At 39.7% G+C, this 23,525-nt stretch overlaps 1 protein-coding gene across 2 annotated transcripts in view; it reads right to left on the reverse strand.

Annotated features, from left to right (window-relative positions):
- The window catches only part of NUDT14 (nudix hydrolase 14), a 79,511-nt gene that overhangs the window by 50,158 nt on the left and 5,828 nt on the right, over positions 1–23,525 (reverse strand). The window contains exon 1 of one of the 2 annotated variants that reach the window (XM_089522711.1): positions 22,189–22,252. The exons of the other annotated variant lie outside the window; for it this stretch is intronic. The gene's annotated coding sequence lies outside the window, so the exon portion shown is untranslated. Of the gene's footprint in view, positions 1–22,188; positions 22,253–23,525 lie in introns of those variants that run through there. 2 annotated transcript variants of the gene reach the window in all.

Raw genomic sequence — 23,525 nt, forward strand, 5'->3', positions numbered from 1 at the left:
TAGTTTCATTCAGCCAGGTGTCACCCATCCTATATCTGTGCATTTTATTTTTCCGCCCTAAGTGCAATACCTTACATTTCTCTGTGTTGAATTTCATTTTGTTAGCTTTGGCCCAGCTTTCTAGTCTATTCAGGTCATTTTGAATCTTGATCCTGTCCTCTGGGGTATTAGCTATTCCCCCTAATTTGGTGTCATCTGCAAATTTGATAAGTATGCTCCCAATTCTGTCATCCAGGTCATTGATAAAGATGTTGAATAGCACTGGGCCCAGGACAGAGCCCTGTGGGACCCCACTGGTCACTTCTCTCCAGGATGAAAAGGAGCCATTGTTGAGCACCCTTTGGGTTCGGCCGGTCAACCAATTACAGATCCATTTAACAGTTCCTTTGTCTAGCCCACATTTTACAAGCTTGTTTGCAAGAATGTCATGGCAAACCTTGTCAAAGGCCTTACTGAAATCAAGATATACTATATCCACAGCATTCCCTTCATCTACCAAGCTGGCAATTTTGTCAAAGAAAGAGATTAGATTTGTCTGGCATGACTTGTTTCTCTGAAACCCATGTTGACTTTTTGTGATTATGGCATTGCCTTCTAGATGTTCACAGACTCTCTGTTTAATGATCTGCTCCAGAATCTTTCCTAGAACTGATGTCAGACTAACTGACACCTGCCTAGGATCGAACTAAAACTTTGTGGCTGTGAATGGTTGCAGTACCAGCATTTAACCATTACGCAACCAGGACTCCTTACTAGTCTTAAAGGTGCTACAAGATCCCTTTGCATTTAATTAAACAAGTTATCTTATTAAAACACCATTAATTTTTACAAGTGTAAAATCATTTAAATACATAACAATAAAGATAAATATAACACACACATTCCATGAAAAGATTGTTGTAAAATCAGTCACCTATCCGTGGGACAGTTGCCATTTGCTGCCGAATATGATAAAATGTATCATACCTCATCTAATCACTCTGAACCTCCCAGCCAGATCTGCAGAGAAGCCATGCACTGTCACAGAATCAGTTCTGATCTGGTTTGTTGATAGCCAAGAGGTTCTCACAGGCTGAGGTGCTCATTTGCAGTTCCTTGTATAGTATTGCACAAATTATTTGACCCATCTCAGCCCCAAGTTGACAGCCTCTTGTAGATCTGAATCTCCACTCTTGCACTTATTTATCTTTTCATTAACAAGACTAAGAAAGCAATGCATGTTTCTCTCCACTTTGGAACGTGTGAACAAGGCCCATTGGGAGCTCTGTTGAAAATACCGATCCAGGTGAGAATAGCAAAGGGAGAAACCAAGGATGAGTAAAGATGTCAAACAGCAAAGGCAAACCAGAAGGCTTACAGATATCACTTTTAAAAGAAAACTGAACACAAAACAGTTGGATGGGGTTAGTTAACTATCACATTGCCTTGGACAATAAGCAGCTGGTTGATTGTTTGACTAATGTTTTTAATGATTTATTTTAGTTTTTGTCATTATTATATTTGGAGTTTTTGTTGTATATTTGAAGGGGGGAATTATGTGTATTGTTTTATACTGTATTAGAGTCGTATTGTATTTATTATTGTATTGCATTCCATTAGAGTTGCATTTGCTATTATTATATAATTTCTTTTTACTTGTTTTGCTCTTGTTAATTGTTATGTATTCTGCTTTGTTAATTTTATTGTTGCTATAATGACTATGCATTCTTTTTTGCTATAATTGCTGTTTTTTGTTATTTATTGCTATTGTTAATCACTATCTTGTTTTATTGTTATTGTTTAATGCATTATGTTACATTTATTTTTAACTCATGTTTATTGTTATTGCCTTGTACTGTATTATCCCCTCTGTTGTAAGCCGCCCGGATTCCCAGTGATTAGGTGGCATATAAATAAATCCTATTATTATTGTTATAATTATCTGAGCTTTTTAAATTTAACCAAGCTTTTCTCCCACCCTGAAAGGCTGAAATTCTACTTTTGTAAGTGGACATACATCTGCAGGAATCAGAACTGGGCAGTTCCATAGCATCTGTATCTAGCAAAGGGTTACTATTACGTTACTACGTAGGGAAGCCAGCAAATTGACTGATGCACATGGTGCATCAGCCCTGTTGTGCATTGGGACACCACCTAAGGAGTGGTACAGCTTTATGCGCATCGAGACACTATTGCTGGTGTCATGTTACGCATCTTCACTATTCATTCACAGAGGTCCAAAACACAATGCAGAAATAATCCAGTTTGAAACTACTTCAACTTCCCTGGCTCAGTGCTAGCGAATCCTGGGAATTGTAGTTTACTGTGGCACCAGAGCTCTCTGGCAGAGAAGGGTAAATGTCTCACAAAACTACAGTCCCTAGAATTTCCTAGTGTTGAGCCAGGGCAGTTAAAGCTTTCTCAAATTGGATGATTTCTGCAGTGTGTTTTGGACCAGAGTTTCTTAGTGTCTCTGCTGCATAGTTAAGTATATGTAAAGTTAGGTAAAGTACAGTGTGATTCAGGAGTGCAGCTTGTACCTCTCTGTATAAGCCTCCCAGAATCTTAAGATCCTTAATGGAGGGCTTTCTCACAGTCCCACAATTGTCACAATCCATCTGGTGAGGATGTATGAGAAAGGTTTAAAGTCACCCCTGAGAGAGCCGGATTGGGGCTGTGGCAACCCTACATGTGGGCATCCTGGTGGCGCCATGTGTATAGCATGTTCCCAAGCCACTGGAAAGCCAGCATTTTGAGACGGTCTGTTTCAGTTCTTAGTGGCTGCTCTCAGACTGTGGAATTCCCTTCCATGGGAGGCTAGGCTGGCTCCCTCTCTGCTCGTTTCATCTACAAATAAATACTTTTTAAAAAAATCAACAAGTATTTGGTAATTACTGGTTGCACAGAAGTGCTTACTAGTAAGGTGTACTCACTGTTTTAAAAATGTTATTGTTTTACATTATAGGTCTTTTAACATGTTAGCTACCTTTAAAAAACAACACTAAAATTTTACCATCAGACTTTTAGTTCTATCTTCCTTCATTTAACTATGTTGTAAGCTGCCTTGGGTCCCATGTCAGGAGAAAAGTGGGATATAACTATACTAAAATAGGTAATGTAGATATAGAATTGCCACTTTTAGCAGAAACGCTTCACCCTTTCTTTTTTGCCCGGAAAGTGGTTGTTCTGGCAAGTCTGGCAGGATGAAGAGCTGCTGCATGTGGCCACAGGGCTACTTGGTGCTATATGTAGCCCCCAGCTACTTTTTGTCTACTGCTGCCCTAAAACATAGGGTGGTTGTTGTTGTGTGCCTTAGTTGTTTCCAACTTATGACAACCCTAAGGTAAACCTATGACAGGGTTTTCTTAGCAAGTTTCTTCAGAGGGGGTTTGCTACTGTCATCCTCTGAGGCTGAGAGAATATGACTTGCCCAAAGTCACTGAATGGGTTTCCATGACCAAGCTGGGATTCAAACCCTGGTCTCCCAGAGTCGTAGTCCAACACCCAAACCATTTCACCATGCTTGCTCCTCCAATACATAAAACAAACACATTGTAGGGGATACAAATGATCTGACAGTCAAATTCAGCCCTGCTTTCCCTTTCATCCTGCTCATCTCTGCAAAGTCGCTAACCCCAATCTCAATTACATATTTTCCTTTACCTGTATGCTTTCCTCCATGGTTCCTAGCACTCCAGAACTAAAATACATTTTAATCAACTGTAGTAATTAAATAAAGTTATTAATCCAGCAATTTTATTTGCAAAACAATTGTTAATATCTGAAACAGTATTTCTGAGAAATGTGGCATACATTGCTTTTAGATTTATGGAGCATAGATTGGATCTTAGAAGAGGCATACCTCCAGTGTACAATAAAGAGTGAATGGCTCTTCAAAAATAACGCTTGCCATGTGCAGCTTTTATAACCACTTGTATGATACCCACAGGCAACAACTTAACGCAGGTGAGTCCTAAGAGGCTGAGCAAGGAGGCTTGGATGTGGAACAACAGAGTACTTCATCTTTCCTCTGTTCTCAGTGGAAACCAAGGGGCTGTCAGAGGAGAGAAGTGCCCTCTTCCAAGCAGAGCACAGAAATGTACTGGGGTGCTGCAGAAGAGGTAGAGCTCACTGTCACTCAGTCAACTAGGGATGAACAAATCTGCCACATTCAGTTTTTCTTCTTTCTCATTTTCCTAGTTTTAATTTTGCTCTGTCCTGATTTCATATACTTGTGTATGTGTGTGTTTTTAAAATAAATTGCTATGAAAATTTATACCCATTTTCAAGAGTATTCCTTCTAACATACCACTACTACTGCTGCTATTATTATTATTATTATTATTATTATTATTTACATACTGTTGTAGGTAATACACATATCTCCTGCAAGAAATTTTCCCCTACCACAATGCATTTTGCACATTATTTTCACTCAACATGAACATTTTTGTGCTCAGTTTCCCCTATAATATATGTTTTAACGTGTATTTTTGACTGGTCAGCTTCATCTCAACATTCTGTGCAATGCAAATACCAATTGATAACTGAATTTCAGTTCACATATAAGTCCAGAAAGAGTGAATTCAGCAGGCTGAGTCTAAATGTGAATCAAGAAAATTTATCCAAGACCAACTGCCAACTACACTTTTTTTTGGCAGCTGTTTTCATCTTAACAACTTCTATGGCTTCTTTGCAAATGATGTATATCATTTGCCTAATTAATGGAGGGTCTTATTAAACCATTTTAAACCAGTTAAACTGATTATTCAATTGAACATTTCAAAACTCCAAAGGGTTAATAGGGTTTGGTTCAGATATAATATTTCATATCTGCCCAGTTTGGAGGGTTGTGAATATGCCCTATCATCAACCCCTTTCTTTTACAGTTCCCTCTCTTACTCTGGTAAATGAACAACTTCCTGGTCTGAACAAATTATGGTTTGTACTTTCATCAGTCAAGACCATAGCTTGGAGAATCAGAAAAGTTATGTCTGATCCAAACCAAGGTCTGAAATTCTTATGTGGAAGAAATCCTCTCTGAACTCAGTGAGACTTCAGAGCAGAGCTGTGTCACACTAGTTAGTAAAACTCTTTGATGTCATAATTTCCCATGCACACTGGCATAAACAGTACCAATATGGAGGCACCGGTTCATACCGAAGCTACATTTGCAGGACTGCTTAATAGTAGCCCTGTGTGTTACCCAGTTGGGCTCATTTGTGAAATTAAACTTTTTTTAATATAAAGCCTGAGATTCTGTTTCCTCTTTTCATCAAGGGTTGGGAAAGAGCCACCTGTAAGTATGAACTGGTCCTCGTAACTGCCTATGTTCCCACCTTTGTGTTGGAGTTCTGGTAGTGGCACATAAGTGTGAAAGGGGATGTAAAATACCCCCTGATCCCATTCCTCCATCACTTTTCCTTGCTACTTGTTTGTCACTGTTTTAACCATTGACCAATTACAGCCTTTGCCCCCAACTTTCATTTAGTAGTACAATGCAGTAAAAAAGCTTCCATGTTTGAGGGCACTTTGATCTACAATAATGAAGCCATAAATAGATTTAGAGTGCCTCTTTTAAGATAAAGCTAGTCTATGCATGACTCTGCTTCTCCATATGCATTGATCTGATAATGCTTATAAAGGCGTCTTGGGCTTATCTATGAATACGATCCAATTTTACATGGCCAGCTTGCACCTGTCCAAATAAATAAAGCAATAAACAAATGAAACTGTCCAACATCCCATTGTTTGCAGTGGCAGAAACTCAAAGGAGTACCATTTGCTGCTATTGTCCAATGTGAAGTAATTTCAACTTGGCTATATGCAGCAGAGTTTCTACTGTGCCAAATGCCTGACACCTTGCTTAACAGTCCAGGAGGAAAGTTGCTAATTATTAATAGCAAGTAAACAGTTACCAATGGTTATATAGCTCCATGTACTTTACAGCACACTACATCCAATGCATTTATAGTGATTTTATCAGGTAATAGGCAAGATCAGGGCAGAGATTTATCTTTCCTCTGTTCTGCAAACTTGTATGCTTGACAGTGTAATGAAGAGTAAGGGCCTTTTCACACTACACAATCAAGCCACTACAATTCCACTTTAACTGCCACATTATGGAATTCTTCGACTTGCAGCTTAACTAGGGATACTTAGAATTTTCTGTCAGATAGCTTTGTTGCCTCTTGACACTACAAACAACAGCATTTCATAGGATGTATCTATGGCAATAATGCTATACAGTCAGGCCTCCATATCCATGGATTTTCTTTTATCCACTAATTCAAGTATCCATGGCTTGAATATATGTTTTAAAAATATAAATTCCAAAAAGCAAACCTTGATTTTGCCATTTTGTATAAGGAACATCATTTTACAATGCCACTGTATTTAACAGGACTGGAGCATCCATGGATTTTGGTATTCATGCGGGGTGTTCCTGGAATCTAACCCCAGCAGATACCAAGGACCCACTGTAATTGCATAATGTGAAGAGGGTTTAAGGTGACTGGGAAAACCATCAGGTTTTTACAAGATTACTGCTACACCTCTAGTATAACATCAAACAGTAACCACCACTACCTATTTTATACCTCTTTCTGAGAACTTCTACCTATGTCTTGAAAATATAGGCAAGGTATATAATGGGGGCAAGAGTAAGCTAAAACATATGTTACTGTTATTTATTTATTTGTGGTATTTATGTATTGCCCCCTGCCCTGCCAGGGCCCTGAGACAATTAATGGCCACTTGCTTCTATATCAGCTTCATTGGGAGTATGTCAATAGCCTAAGCCAACATTTTTATCCATTCAGCCCTTGCTGCACACAAAATATAGCTCATACAGAAATTGCTGGATTGTTAAGGCTTGTAAAATATAGAACAGTCTTATATGTTTCTCATATACGTAGTAATTGGTTTGACTCTTTAAACATGCAGCAGTCAAATGGATCAGTGTGCGCTATCTTGAATGATGTTGTCAAAGAAATGAACTGAAAGAACACAACTAGTGACCAATTTCCCAAAGTCTCTTTAAATAAAATTATTTTCACCTCTCTGCTAAAGCTGAACAAATTGAGGCTAGCATGGGTCTACTTAGGAAGCGAGAATCACAACCTGAATGTCACAACTGTGAAGGCTCTGCTACAAAAGTTTGAGCTGACAACAGCTCAGTGATAAAAGGCATGGTTTTCATCTAGGATTCCCAGAGGAAAAGATATCAGGTATCATGGAAAGAAAAGGGATGGTATCCTGGAAAACAACTGTAAATCAGTAGGAGAGAAGGACTAATAACCTTAGAAAGCAGTTTCATACATCTTTGGGAAGATTTCCCTCTCATCTAACCCATCATGTTATTAAGGTGGTGATTTGCCCCCCCCCCAAAAGGGGGGGGGGATGGACCAGCAAAAAACAGGGTAAAATTGGGTAGTTTTTATAATAACATTTTAATAGTAAACTAATATTTGTAAATGCTTTTGTATAGATGAAAAGTGACTGCTTACTAGAATTTAACAGAAATGCAACACATTTCACTATTGTGGGGGAGACTGGAATTGGTTTACTTGGCTGGCTGACTACTGAACAATTTCAAGTTCTTCCCCGCCTATCCTTGGCCTTCCTTTCTGGTGGCTCTGGATTTTTAAACTAGATATGAACTGGACAGCTGTTCAAATAGAGGACTTCTTCAAACAGAATACTGCCTTTTGATAGCTTTCCAAATACAGGGTTGTCTGTAAAGTAGGACACATGTCATATTCTATCTATACAGAGCTAAACTATTGAGAGGAAATACAGAGTGATGCAAGGGTGTGTAAACAACCGCACCAACAGAGGCTGATACCTAGCTGTTAGTCTCAATTAGAATAGATCCATTAAATCAATGGGAGCTTGATAAGTCAACATTTAGAATCATAGAATTGTAGAGTTGGAAGAGACCACAAGGGCCATCCAGTCCAACTCCCTGCCATGCAGAAAATCCAAATCAAAGCATCCCTGACAGATGGCCATCCAGCCTCTGCTTAAAGACCTCCAAAGAAGGAGACTCCACTACACTCCGAGGGAGTGTGTTCCACTGTCGAACAGCCCTTACTGTCAGGAAGTTCCTCCTAATGTTGAGCTGCAATCTCTTTTCCTGGAGCTTGGATCCATTGTTCCTGGTCCTATTCTCTGGAGCAGCAGAAAACAAGCTTGTTCCCTCCTCAATGTGACACCCCTTCAAATATTTAAACACGGCTATCATATCACCTCTTAATCTTCTTTTCTCCAGGCTAAACATCCCCAGCTCCCTAAGTTATTCCTCGTAGGGCATGGTTTCCAGACCCTTCACCATTTTAGTTGCCCTCCTTTGGACACGTTCCAGTTTCTCAATGTCCTTTTTGAATTGTGGTGCCCAGAACTGGACACAATATTCCAGGTGGGGCCTGACCAGAGCAGAATATAGTGGCACTATTACTTCCCTTGATCTAGACACTATACTTTTATTGATGCAGCCTAAAATTGCATTGGCCTTTTTAGCTGCCGCCTCGCACTGTTCACTCATGATCAACTTATGGTCTACTTGGACTCCAAGATCCCTTTCACACGTAGTTTCATTCAGCCAGGTGTCACCCATCCTATATCTGTGCATTTTATTTTTCCGCCCTAAGTGCAATACCTTACATTTCTCTGTGTTGAATTTCATTTTGTTAGCTTTGGCCCAGCTTTCTAGTCTATTCAGGTCATTTTGAATCTTGATCCTATCCTCTGGGGTATTAGCTATTCCCCCTAATTTGGTGTCATCTGCAAATTTGATAAGTATGCTCCCAATTCTGTCATCCAGGTCATTGATAAAGATGTTGAATAGCACTGGGCCCAGGACAGAGCCCTGTGGGACCCCACTGGTCACTTCTCTCCAGGATGAAAAGGAGCCATTGTTGATTTATTTATTTTTATTTTTCATTTATTTATTTTATATTGCACCTTTTCCTGGTGTAGTACTCAAGGCGGAGCACAATACCTTAAAAACACAATATAATTCAAAGCTCTGAACTAACTATTTAGCTGGGGAAGGGTGCCCTTTTTGCCACCGCTGCAGGTCTTCTCCGCTCCGGCGGCAACTGGTCACTGCGCTACAGGAGTGTTCCCACACTGCCCACTGTCTGGTCATTCTGGCCGTGTGAAGCCAGATTGGGGTCAGGGTGTGCGGTTGCCACACCCCCATACTATCCCCAAGCTGGCTCTTATTGCCGGTCTGTTTTGCCCCTAGATTTGAGATTAAAAATTAGATTTCACCCAGAATATGCATATACGAGAGGGTCTGAGCATCTTTCTTCTCTGCATGAACTTCCTCATTTCTTTTCTTCTTGTCTGCTATGTTCCCTGCTCCTATCAGGTAGAAAAGCCATTTTGTTTAACCACTTTCCATTTGAGCTTAATGGAAATTGATTTCACATTTATAATGGTTTGCAAGAGAAGACAAAGTGGGGCTTCATAATTTGATGGAGATGCATGAGTTTGTTTTTTGTTTGCCAGCTGTATTATTAATGCCAGCTACTGTCATGTAGAGTCAACAGCTAACATCTCCAGTGACTATGGCAATGCCCCTACACGCTCTGTTCCTTCAGGTCAATCTGAACTCAGTGTGATTCGTTCATGTGCATTTCCATTAGCATGCCTTCACCTCTGCATTGTTTTCATTAGCTTTGCTCAAGAGGAATCACTCTGAGCATGGCCTTCACGTAAATATAAAATGATGAGGGGGAAAAAAAAGGTTTCACCTTCACTGCCAATCACCACTTTAAACCATAGGGGATTTTGAAAGGTGGCACAGAGCCAACTCTGTATGTGATATTGTGAAATTGGAATTCTCAACATAAATTGTATACTGCAAGACAGGGGCAGCACGTTCAGACTTGTACAGATTTCTGTGTAACAAACTGAAATGAGCTCCTTTCTACACATGAATACGAGAAACATGACATTCCAATGCCTCCTGATGTGGGAGAGAAAGACTGCTGCTCTTTCAAAAGAGACATTTCCCACACTTCTAAGGGTGGAGAGCCAGACTGATACAGTGGATACACGGCTGGACATTGATCTGAGTTTGAATTCTTAACTAAAGGCACAAGGTCACCTTGTCTTGGAATCCAATCTCCCACACAGTGGCTTATCTCCTGGAGATAATTCAAGTTGGCCCCAATGCCAACTTGGGTTCCTTGAGGGAAGGGGGGAATATAAATGCCATCAGCATTTGGTGAACTACAATACTCAGATTGCTGTGTTTAGTTTAGATATTGTGGTTCTCAATGTCCATAGGAGCTCTGAGGTGCCTAGGGCAATCCTAAGATTCAGTACAATACTTGGATGGTTCAAACAAATGAATGCAATAATTGAAAATAGCTCCCCCATCTCTAAAATAAAAATTAAAATAAAATATATTTCTCCATAGTGAGTGGGGAAGACTTTGACCAAGTGAGGTATGCCTTCTCAGTGCATTGTCTGCATGCTGCTGGATGGGCATTTTCAAGGCTTCAGTTCTCCCTTCCTACTGGTGTGTGTGTTGTGTGCCTTCATGTCATTTCTGACATAATAGTGACCCTAAAGCGAACCTAAAGATCACAGGGTTTTCTTGGCAAGTTTCTTCACAGGGGGTTTGCCATTGCCATCCTCTGAGGCTGAGAGAGTGTGACTTGCCCAAGGTGACCCAGTGAGTTTTCATGGCTATACAGGAATTCAAACCCTAGTCTCGTGAGTCCTAGTCCAACGCTCAGACCACTACACCACGCTGGCTCTCTTCTGTTATGTATTTATATTTAACCAGTTATGGACTAGCTAGTCTTCCAAATGGAGGAAGCTTTTCAAAGGAGGAGTGCCCTCTGATAATCCTTTTAAAGTATAACACAGAGGAATTCCAGCAGAGCCAAACCATCACATAAAATGAGCTCACTCCAGGAAACAAGTTTATGGCTATTATTATCTAATTAGCTTATTATTTATGTTTATCACCATGTTTGCACTTTCTGCCTTTCCATTTGTATTTTCTGCCTTTTCTGCCACCTGGATGCATCTTGGAAAGTTCCAGTATTAGGGGGGTGGGCTCTAGTAAGGCTTTTAAAAATCATGCTATAAATCATTATTTGGGAGTGGCGGGGACTGTTTTAGATTATTTTTAAACTTTTGTATGTTTAAATTTTAATTTTGTAGTGTTTCAATTACTTTAATTATTTTAAAATTTTATGTTTTAATGTGTTTTTATATTGTGAGTCGCCTTGGGTCCCTTTTGGGAGAAAGGCATGTTAGAAATAATATAAATAAATAAATAAATAAATGATAAGATATATATTTCACGGTTTTTCCAAAATGGGATTCAAAGCAGCTAAAAAGAGAGGCTGTGGAACTCCCACACTTGTAACTCCAGAGCATGACAAAATGATAATGAAATCAAGTTAGTATTTTAATGTTGTAAGGTTAATCTGTAAGAGACCCTCCCCCCAAAGGAACAAACAAGGGGAGGAATATGAACACAATCTGAAGTCACATACTATACTTTTTACAAGCCATAACCATTTTAGTCTTCAAAGTGAGTGTGTGTGTTTTTAAACTAGGAGACTGCAATCAAACTGCTTCCAGATGGCTGTGGTGGTATAGTTTACTGCTCGAAGGTGCCATTTTTTCCACCCATTAGCAGGTAAAACAAACATCTGAGAACACGTTTGCTTATGTGATGTTAATTTGATACCGTGGCCCTGGCCTCTGTACTTGTTTCATACCCATCAGCTCCCAGGATAGGTACATTAAAATCTGTAATGTACAAGTTAACGTTTCTCTTTATGGTCAAAACAATCTTGTACTAGTAAGACTCCTTTTTAGGCATACCCTGAAACAACCTTTCCTCCTAAGCTTTATAAGTCTTTGGTTTACTTTCTGACAATATAGTAAATAAACAGTTGTGTCTGTTAGCACAGTGGAACAGATAAGTGTCACACTCAGATCAGGAAGACCTGTGATCTAATTCCCACCAAGGAATGAAGAGCAACGAGTGACTCTCAAGCACATCAGCAAAAGGCACCTCATAGGATTGTTGTGAAGATAAAATGGGATGAACAACTGAGTGAATAAATACAGGCTACAAATGGGAAATATTAAGCAACAAATTATGTAAAGCAAGCACCATCACCATCAAAGTAATGACATTCTCCCTACAAAGCCTATTCTTTTTCTCCAAGCAAATATGCAGTAGTATATTGAAATTGATACTTGAAAGGGGGAGGATATGTTGCCAGCACAAGGAAACTTGATAGGTTAGGAAGTTCAAGTCATGCCTTTTTTTTCTTTTGGCTAACTTCAGGTCAGCAATTAAATTAAGGTTATAACCTAGGATACAGATGTGGGGCAATTGGCACCGACACAAATGAATTCCTGAAAATGCAACTCATAGCTTGGCACTTTCGTTTAATCTATGAGTGAGCTGATGCCAAATGTTATACTATTTAGTGTTATGCCCAATTTTTAAATCATTTGTTCGGTTTCACATTTTTATAGCCCCAACCCATTGTTGACAATATTTGGGCAGCAGTTCAGCACAGGATGCATGCTACACTAAGACAAGGGTGCTGTTGTTGTTATGTACTTTCCGACTAATGGCAACCCAAAGGTGAACCTACCATGGGGTTTTCTTGTCAAGAACTAGCCATCACCGATCCTTACCTTCATCTTTTCATTGCCATCAGCTACTGCTGCTTCTTTTCCTTGCTATTATTGTTGTTGCTGCCTCTGCTTTCTGTTTAACTACCCCAGTAGAGGTACACAATCTTGCCCATAGCTCTCAGGAGAAAACAAATGGCAATCCATACTCTATGCAGGAAGGATAGCATAAATAATGTAATTAAAATACCAAATGCATTCTTTAAAGATTCAGATCCATCCTTGAAGTAAGCCAGTGCTAGTTCTGGTGTGGGAGGAGAGACATAGACTTATGATGAGATTTCCCCATGTATAGCATTGGCAAGGGAAGTAGAGGGATTTAACTATATGCAACTAACCTCTCCACTAAAATAGGACAATGAAGGCTACAGAGACAGATAATTATTCCACCCAAACAAGCGCTCTGCCATAACTTTCCCAACATCTCATTTCCTCAAAGAGAAGGGCCATCCAACATTATTGGCAAAGCACCAAAAGAACAGTATTTTTAGCAGGTTACAATTCTAATCTTTAGGTATTTGGATCTTTTTTCAAAAATACATCTTCACATCTTAAATCAGAATCATAAGAATATTTTAACAAGCACCAGTGTGCATTCCCCCCCAAAGCCATGGCTGTTTGCAGGTCAGCCTCCTCAAGAAAGTTCTAGAGAACCCATTTTCCGCTCACTTGCTCTGAAAACCATTAAAATAACTTGATGAAGAACAGCAGCAGGGGGTTAATGGAAGGCAAAGCTCAGAAATAATCTTTAAATTCTCCCCTAAGACTTTCTCACAAGACCCTCATACAAAAAAGTCACAAGGACCTTTCACCTCTCCCACTTCTTTACAAAAATCAATACAAAATGGACAGATGCTACCAGAATTCTAACTGGCTTTCATAACACACAACAACTGGCCATCTCTTCAAACTGTGCTATCTATCTATCTATCTATCTATCTATCTATCTATCTATCATCAGTTAGCTGTTGCAATAGTCATGTTAGATATGTAAAGAATAACATCCATTCACTTCTTTGTAAATAGGGTGTCCAGGTCAAGACTCACAAGCATTTCACCACTGAGAATCACTTCATACATACACATTTATTACTTAATGTTCAACTAAATTTAATGATTAAACCAGACATATACAGTGATTGAAGCTTGAACCCACTTCCTGTGGCCTTTGAAACTTTGCATCTCCAGCAAAGTATAAAGTGTTGTCCCCACAGTGGCAAAAGCTATGATCCTAGACAATGCAATAAACACCATAACCTAAAAAGCACTTCAGCAAGCTCTTAAAATTCCTAAAAGCAGGACAAAACACTCAAAATGATAACAGCTCAGAGCTCTATGATGGACAAAGGCACTCTGGTCCTTTTCTGCACCACAAGGTGGTTGTCGACAAACGTGTGCTGCAAGCACAGTATCTGCAGCTGCAGAGAATGGATGCTGGCCTTAAACCTTGTGGGGTAGCTACCCCTGGTCAAAGAAACTGGTCACCCTTCAATTAAAAAAAACAAACAAACAATAAGGCTAACCCCTTGATATCCAGCTCCCTGATTCCCACAGTGAGTAAACAGTTGCTTACAGCAATAATAAATAATAATAATTTTTATTTATATGCTGCCTCTCCACCAGGATTTAGGTGGCTGTCAAACAAGCAATTAAGCAATATGACAGATATGGCCATCTGTCGGGGGTGCTTTGATTGTGAGTTCTTGCAGGGCAGAGGGTTGGACTGGATGGCCCTTGTGGTCTCTTCCAACTCTATGATTCTATGAAAAAGTCAATCAAGTGTAGGTAAGGCATCTCCTTTTTTATGACTGTTCAGTTAGCAGCTGCATGAATTCATGTTGCTGACTGGTTTCAGGAGCACATAAAGCACCTGCAAGTTACTTAATCGCAAGAGGTAATCTTGGCTGAGAATTGTAAATATCTTCCCTATGCTAATAGTCACACATAAGAGAGGGCAGGTAAGCACCTGAATTAGACAAGCTCACTTTACAATGGGGCTCATCTTCTACCTAGATTAGATAACTTCATTTAACCTAAGGGTTGTTTTTTCCCTGTTCTACCTCACTTTGACTAGAGGCTGCCCATAACAGTATTTTAAAAACAAAACAAAAATCCATAACACAAGATAAAAGAAAGATTAAAAGGCTCCAGAAGAAGCATTATTCTACCTGAAAGCTGTCCTTGAAAGGTGGGTTTGGAAGCTCCTCCTAAATGCCAAAATGCTAAATGCTAAAGTATAGGTGCACTTGAGAACCAGCATGGTGTAGTGCTCTGAGTGTTGAACTACACCTCTGGCAATCAGGATTCAATTCCTCACTCTGCCATGGAAACCCACTGGATAACCTTGGGTGAGTCAACACACTCTCAGCCCCAGAAAACCCTGTGACTGGTTCACCTTAGGGTTGCTGTGAGTCAGAAATAAAGGCACACAACTACAACAACAACAACAGACAAAAACCAAGTCTCATGGGGAAGTAGAGCAATGACTATGCAAGATATTAAAATGCTAACATCCAGAAATTTAAATGGATGTTCAGATTCAATTGGTACCATGTACTTGTGTATCTTCCAAATCATGCTTTTAAATAGATCAGGTGGTCCCAACCTATACTCCAAAGAGTCTTTAGGGCTCCACATGCACTTCCCAGGTGCTCCATGGCCACTCCAGGAAAATAAAAGAAATGAAAATTGAATGAAATTAAAGAATAAGAATACAGTTGCCCCTCTGTTTTTGTGGGGGATCAGTTCCAAACCTCCCCCTCCAAAATGATAACCCGTCAATATTAAAATCCATGGGCATGGACCCCATTTTATGTCCCTCCGTTTGCCCCTTGTGTGTAATGGAGGAACGCTGATTCGAAGTTCACACAGAGGGACGACTGTATTCTTATATATACTTTTAAACACCATTAACTTGCGAAACACAGAGTAGGCCTCTTAGGGGTTCTGCCATAGAAATAAGGGCTCCACGAGTCAAAAAGGTTGGGAGCCCCTGAAATAGATGACAGATAGATAAATAGATAGATAGACAGGTAGATGGATAGATAGCATTCTTTATGTACTGGCCAGACCTAGGCTTGCTTAGATTGAGCAAAGTCGATGACCCAAAATATATTTAAAGAGTACAGGCAGGCTCTGACCTTTAGCTTCTTGACAGTTGGTTTATTTCATATAGCTCAATATATTCAGTGTGAAGTCTATGTGGGTATTTTAAATATGTGCATGAAACTAGAATGTCTGTAAACCAACCAACTACAAAACCCGAAAGAGTAACATTTTACTTTTTTTTAAAAAATCAGGATAAATTGGAAATGCAGCATCAAAGAAAATGAGCACACAAAGGAGCAGGTGTTAGGGCTGTGAGACATGCTTCCCAAAGATGGGTTCTGAGTCTCTAAACACTGAATCGAAGGGAACATGAGGTAGAGTCCCTTTTCCCTTAATACCACACTGATTTTAAAGGAAAGGGGAAATTTGAGCTCTTTGCTATACTGTAGGTGTTAGCCTTTTAGGGCTGAAAGTTGATCAAATTGTTTGAAATGTAAGAGGGGTGGTGGAGACTCATAATGGATCCAGTAAGTTCTGTTAGCTTTAGACAGGAAATCTGTATTTTAAAGGTACAAAAATCTACTCAGTGTCTAGGTATCAACAGCTATCACATTATATGTACAGACTTCAAGAGGGCTAAATGGGCTGAAATTCAGTCCCTTCCAGGTTTAACTGAAACCAGTGGGCCAGACTGTAAATATGCTGCCCAAAGGAAAGAGTTGGCAGGGCTCTTGTATCTTGGGTCACTGGGATGGCAGTTTGTTCTATGCCAGTGATGGTGAACCTTTTAGAGGCCTAGTGCCCAAATTGCAACGCAAAACCCACTTATTTATTGCAAAGTGCCATGTCCCTCTGGCTTTCCAGTAACAAACTCTGGCATACTCTGTGCTAGGGTGACGGCACATGCGCCCAGACAGAGGGCTCTGAGTGCCACCTCTGGCACGCATGCCATAGGTTTGTCATCACTGTTCTATGCTGAAACCCTCTCTCTGGCACAACTAATAGCTGCAAGTGATACACTTGTGGTTGGCACACTAGTTGTAAGAAACCGCCAGATCCATTGCATATTTGCTCTATGTAATAAATAATCTGCTAAATCTAACTGAATAAAAAAGAGCATAGAAAAATCTTGTAGCACCTTTGAGACTGAGATAAAGAAGCTGGCAGCATTTCAGTTAGCCTCAAAGGTGCTACAAGATCTCTCTACATATTGATTCTACAGATTAACACGACTATATCTTTGAATAAAAAAGACATTTAGAAAGGGCCCAGCTGCATACATTGAAGCCAAAAGAGATAGAATCATAGAATTATTGAGATGGATTCCATGATTCTATTATCTGTGCTGTTCAGTTTTATACACAGATTTGCACATAGACAGAGCCAATAGTAATAATAATAATATCACCCTAATCTCTGCTACCCTTCTTTTCTTCTTGCACCCAGATGAAACCCTCTTAGCAGTATAAATATTTTATTAAAATTAATGGTGAAACATGAGTCCCTATCCTCAAATTAATATAATCTCTTGCTGTAGAGCATATCCCAAATGTCATCCTTTGAAAGGCAAATACTTTCCCATGATTATATTGCACAGATTCATGGAAAGAACATCACTCACCTTGAGGAGTTTTGCCTTTCTTTGGCCTATAATGTATTCATCACCGCTCATCACATCTGTCCCTGCAAATCCTATTTCCTGTTCTATTCATGAGGCGCAGCAACCTGGAGCTTTAGTGATTGCCGCCACACTTTTCCCATGGCCTTCTCACCTCTCATCTCCCCCCAAGTACCCCATTCCCATTGTTTATCATCTGTTCTCCCCTGCTGGAAACTGCTGTCAGATGTTCACTTATCCCTAATCTTGCTTGCTGCCTTTGATATTCTTTCTAATCCAACAACCTGTCAACTGAGGCATCAGCCCATGTCCAGGCCAGCTGCTCTGTCCCAGGCTCCAGGATTCTCTCCCAGACTCCATATGAAATATTTAGACGATTGGGACCCAGCAAGGAGCAAATAATTAATGTTTTTTCGATCAGAGCTCATGACTTTGGTGTGCCATTAAGTGAGCCATTGAAGGAAACTAACCTTTAAAAGTTTGTTTAAACCTGAGTGTTAATATATTAATGAAGCTCTGGTCAATGTTTAAGGGACATGACTGAAGACAAGCAAACTCTTGATAAAGGAAAGGAGAAGATGCTTTCTAAATTAAAAGCAGTAAAGAAAATCAAGTTCACACACAAACCAGAAAAAAACTGTCCTTATTCATTTGCTGCTCACAGAACAAAGCGGTCTTCACAGAATAGAGATTTGCTAGCAAACTTGGCTCATACTAATTATAAAATATGATTATTCAACTTGAGTAAGTGGTTAAGATGTAGTACTACAAATATGTTATATAGCAAACAGCAGGCAACAAAACGTCACTTATTCTCAAGCCTAGGTTATAGCACAAAATAAGGGCTACCAAGCTCACAACCTGCAGGAACTTTTGCACCTTTGAAAGTTGGAAAGAAGGCAGAATTTCATCACCTTTTCCCAGCAAAGCTCTGCTGTGATGGAAGATAGTCTCAGACCTGATGGATTTTCCTCTTCTCTGTAAGATTCTTTGTAAAGACTCTGAGACCATTACTCATCATTTCTTATGAAGTACTCAGAGTCTCTGTTAGGATGATACACCTTTAATAAAAAGACCTTATTTATGCATGAACAGATTCTGGCTGTTTCCACACAAGTATTGCACTGAAGAAACAAGCATTGCCTCTTAAAGGTGACATATCCTGTTCATGTTCTGGATTTGGCAAACGTATAGCACAGAACTTTTCCTTTTCTTTCTCATTAATAAATCTTGCCAGTAGGAAACCATATGCCTCATATCTACAAATTGCATTGTACTTAATCTCCAGTTACCCATTATCATTGTTTTTCTTCACTACGTCTTTTTAGAGTTGGACACCAACAATATCTGCAGGCCACATATTTCGTTTTTGAAGTGAAGCTAATAAAGCACCCCCTGATTTCAGCATTGAAATACTGTACTGTATAGCAATCTTTCAATAATTCCTATCCATAAACATAGTTAGAACAGATAGCAAGTCACTGCTTTTATACTCTTTAGAGCTAAGCATTTAGGACAATTTTACATGAAAAGCTGAGCTCTAAATGAGAAAGACCACTGGCCCATCTAGCCAAAGACTGTCTAGGCTAGCAAAAGCCAGGCAAAGTATTTCCCAGCCTTGCTACCTGAGATACTTTCAACTAGAGAGCCCATGGATTGCACCCAGAATTTGCAAAAAGGAAATGCCATCTTCCATTGAACCAAAGTCCCTTCTCTGATAGGTATGGCTCGTCTTCTCTCATTCCTAGAGCAAAAGGCATGATCCATAGCTGATTGTTCAAGTGATCTCCTTAGTGAAGCAATGGTAGCAACCCCCACCAAGTAAGCAAATAGCAAGCTGGGATGATATAATGGGAAACAGCAGATAAGCAGTTGATCAGCTAAACCAAGGAGTAAACCATACCATCCTTATTGCCTTGATGTTATAGGGTGAGACCTTCTGCCAAATGCAGACAGTATCACTGACACCTATCAGAACTATGTCTACTTGAAGCAGACACAGCTAGAAAACAAAAGAAGTCACTTAATTAGTCATGTCCTCCAGGTGGAGCACATACTGTAATAGAGTGTACCAACTGCACATCTAGTGGGCTGTTAGATACAACTGATTGACTGTATTGGGGCTGGTAGGTTAAGCATTGTTTAAATCTGGGCTATAATATTAATTATCCATTGTATGGCGGATCTGTAGGTTACTTTCTGCCAGAAAAGCAGTAATAAAACTAGATAGATAGTAACCTGCTCTTATCCATTCCATGCTCTGATTCTCAGTTACAGGAAACAAGCAAAAAATGGTTCATAACTACTGTATATATATTTTACAAAAGACCAAGATTTCACATAACCACTTACCTTGATACTTTCATAAACAAATGTGCTGGCATGGCAGCTTCAAAACATTTGATCCACAGATAATTAATTTTGTATCTTTGCACTGACAACTATGCTCTGTTACACTTCTTCACAGAAGCACTGCCGAGATTCATCAGTATTCATCTTAAAAGCCTAGGTTGGAGGGACATGTACCATCTCTTAAATGGCACATCTTTTTTCCAGGGGGACAAAAATAATAAAGCTATGGTAAGCACCATCCAAGCTGTTCTGTTCTAAAACTCTGGGTTATGACTCATATACTTAGGAAAAGTATTGAATGCTATGCGATTTGGAGAAGGTGATTAATTCCTGTAGTCTTACTGGTATGGCGTCTTACAAGGAAGAAAAAAAATAACAGCATTAGATGAAGCCTAATAGTGTCCTATCCTTTGTTAAATGGTTTGGATCATTTGTTTGAAGCCTGCCTGTCTACACAGGAGACCAGGCCAGCTAACAATAATAATAAAATCACAAAGAAAATTGCAGCACATTAGATGTACACAGTCCTTAACATTAAAGGGAAAGGGGACCAGGATCATGAGTAAAGACACTAGATTGAAAGATTGTATGCATAAGGAAGTTGACTGGAAGGAAGGAGAGGAAAAGACTGAGTGAAAGGTGCTTGTGTGTGTACATATGCCTTCAGGTCACCTGTCAACTTAGGGTAACCCCATGAATTTCATAGGGTTTTCTTAAGCAAGGAGTACTCAGAGGTGGTTTTGCCAGTTCATTCCTCTGATAATATAGCCTACAGCACCTGGTATACACTGGCGGTCTCCTATCCAAGTACTAACCAAGGATAATTCTGCCTAGCTTCCAAGATCAGACAAGATCTGGTGCCTTTAAGGAATTCATGCACAGGAAGGTTAAAGTACATTAAGGAAAGTACATATAGTTATTGCCCCAGGGCTTGCTTGTTAAGCTTTCCTCAGACATTTATCTGGAGAAACTGGACTAAATAGCTTTTTGCTCTGTTACTTCTTATGTTCTTAAGGAAAATTTTGAGACATTGGACTCACATTAAAAAGGGGGGGGGGGGAATAAAAAAATATGTGTTTGCCCCCATAAGAAAAACAGCCCTATGGAACAAAACACAAACAAATAAGCAACAGCAATGAACTCATATAACGAAGTACTCTAAAAGTTGCCAGGCTGGACAAAAATTAGCCATGTAACCACTCTTCATGCTATCATTTGGATTTAATTCTAAACTGTTGAGCTTATTACATAAAACTATTACACACAACTGCACTGTGTTAGTCCTATCTTAGACTGTAGCTTATTGTATGATATTGTAGTTTTCCCAGTGCTGTACCATGCTGAAACGCTGTTGGGTTGTTAGGAAATTGGTTATTTTCTACTGTTAATAACACTCCATATTTCATCCTCGCTTTGGGTGAGAATGTTTCATTCTGCTTTGTTACAATACTAGGAGGATAGTGGGCATGGTATAGGTATGGTTTCATTGCTCCTTCCTTGGAAATTCCTTGAAGATACCTCAGAGGGAAAACCCAGACTACTTCTTGTGGATTGGCTGTGAGGACACCAGCAGTAAGGAGTCCTAAGAGAACTGCTACAGGTTCATTCTCAATTTTCCAGCATGCTTTTACATTACTTTAAAATAAAAACATAAATAAATAAGGGGCATATAGTAATACAGTCGGCCTTCCACTTTTTCAGATTTGATTATTCACGGATTTTATTAATATGTCCTCTCTAGGAATCTCTAGATCCTCCAGTGCAACTCTGTAGACAACTCTTGCAAGATGCACTGTTGGAAGACCTGGAGATTCCTAGAGAGAACACTTCTCTAGGCATTTGTAGGTCCTTTGGCAGAATTCTATGGTCAGCTTCCAGCAGATGTTGACCACAAAGTTGCACTGGAGGACCTAGAGATTCCTAGAAACGTTCTCTCAAGTAAAAATATTTAATTTGCGGTTTTCCCACTTTCACGGGGGACCTGTGCCCCTAACCCCAGCAAATGTGGAGGGCCCACTGTAGTGTGATTACAATGTAAACCTAATAAGGATTAATGCCCAGGAACACCAGGAAAGGTTTAAAGAGGAAATAAAGAGCAAATAATCAAAAGTTTAAAGGCAACTGATGTACAGAAATAGAACTGGGCAAGTGCTGGTTTGTAGGGAAATTATAGAAATAAATGGTGGAAGTGATGGTGTGTATTTCTCTTCCCAAACTGAGCAGAAGTGGGGGGTGGTTCCATAATAGTGTCATTATGTAATTGTGTGATTATGCAAATGTATAATCATGAAGCAGGATGTTGACCAAATGAAGTAGTATAAATTGTATTGTCACATTTCAAGTGCAAGGAAACACAAATGCAGTGATGGTGCAGAGAATGCACTGCAATTCCATTATGTTTCCAGGTATGGGAGAAGCAGGTTTCAAAGAGAACAACCCAAAATAACTGAATAGTGTGATATTCCTCTATGAGGCTTCACTCACGTCTGGATGGAATGACTCACCTTTTCTCTTCAAAATCATGGAGATCAGTACTTCCTGTATAAAATTTTTGAGGTACTGAAATAATGAGCCTCCCCGTGTCCAGAACCAGTAATGTAAATGAACAGTCCAATCCTGTATGTGCATGTGTTGTTGTTGTGTGCCTTTAAGTCATTGCTGACTTATGAGGATCTTCTGTGGGATGTGGTGCCTTAATGGTTAAAACACCAGTTCTGATGATCAGAAGATTGGAAGGTTGGCAGTTCAAGGCCTGGGTGCTGCATGATGGGGTGAACTCCTGTCACTAGTCCCAGCTTCTGCCAGCCTAACAGTTCGAAAGCATGCAAATACAAGCAGATCAATAAATACCACTTTGGTGGGAAAGTAACAGTGTTTGGTGCAGTTATGCTGGCCACATGACCACCAGAGCAGTCCTTGGACAATACTGGCTCTTCAGCTTAGTAATGGAGATGAGCACTATCCCCTACAATTGGTTACAATTAGACATTCATGTCAAGGGACTACCTTTACCTTTAACATGAACCTATCTATTTTCCAAGCAAGATTTGTTCAAAGTGTGTGTGTGGGGGGTGCTATTGCCTTCCTCTAAAGCTGAGAGAATGTGACTTACCCAAGGTCACCCATTGGTTTTCATGGCCAAGCAGTCATTTGAATCCTGGTTTCCCAGAGTTCCAGTCCAGCACTCAAACCACTACAGCATACTGATTTCCTATACATGCATACCTGGAGCAAGTTTCATTTGTATGACTCAGTGGGTCCTACTTCCAAATAAATCTGCACTGGACTGTTAGCCTTAAAATACAGGCTAAGTATTCAGTTATTCTGCACTCACTGCAAACTGCCGAGGAAGAATGACAAGTGACAGCTTGGCTCATCAAACTCATAATCAACAGACTAAATTGAGAATACGTGAAATGAGGAATGCCTCATCCAATGTAAATCCTTCACTGGATGAGTAAAAAGTTGTTTCTGTTTTAAAAAAATTCTGACACCTACTTCCTCAGTTCAGAGGAAGGAATACAGATTTCCTCTATGGACAATGTTCTGTTATCCAAAGCGTTATGCTTGTGTTTTTAATTTGCATCAGCACTGAGACTCCATCAAGGGGTTTTATATTTCCATTGCAATAGCTGTGAAAATTGCAAGGCATTTTGAACACTATCGCCTTAGCCATTAGAAAAAGAGCCTTCTATTAGAGAAACGGGAAATTCTGAACACTAAGTACTGAAGGCAGACAACTGGGGGAAGAGGGCTGCAGCCTTTATGCCAGGGATGTGGAAAAGTTGGGCTTACCAATATTTTGGACTTCAATGCTTATCAGTTCCACCAAGCATGGGCA

The sequence above is a fragment of the Sceloporus occidentalis genome, unplaced genomic scaffold, assembly GCF_023333645.1.
Source record: "Sceloporus occidentalis isolate IW3139 unplaced genomic scaffold, rSceOcc1.0.p SCAF_4, whole genome shotgun sequence".
Taxonomy (NCBI): Eukaryota; Metazoa; Chordata; class Lepidosauria; order Squamata; family Phrynosomatidae; genus Sceloporus; species Sceloporus occidentalis.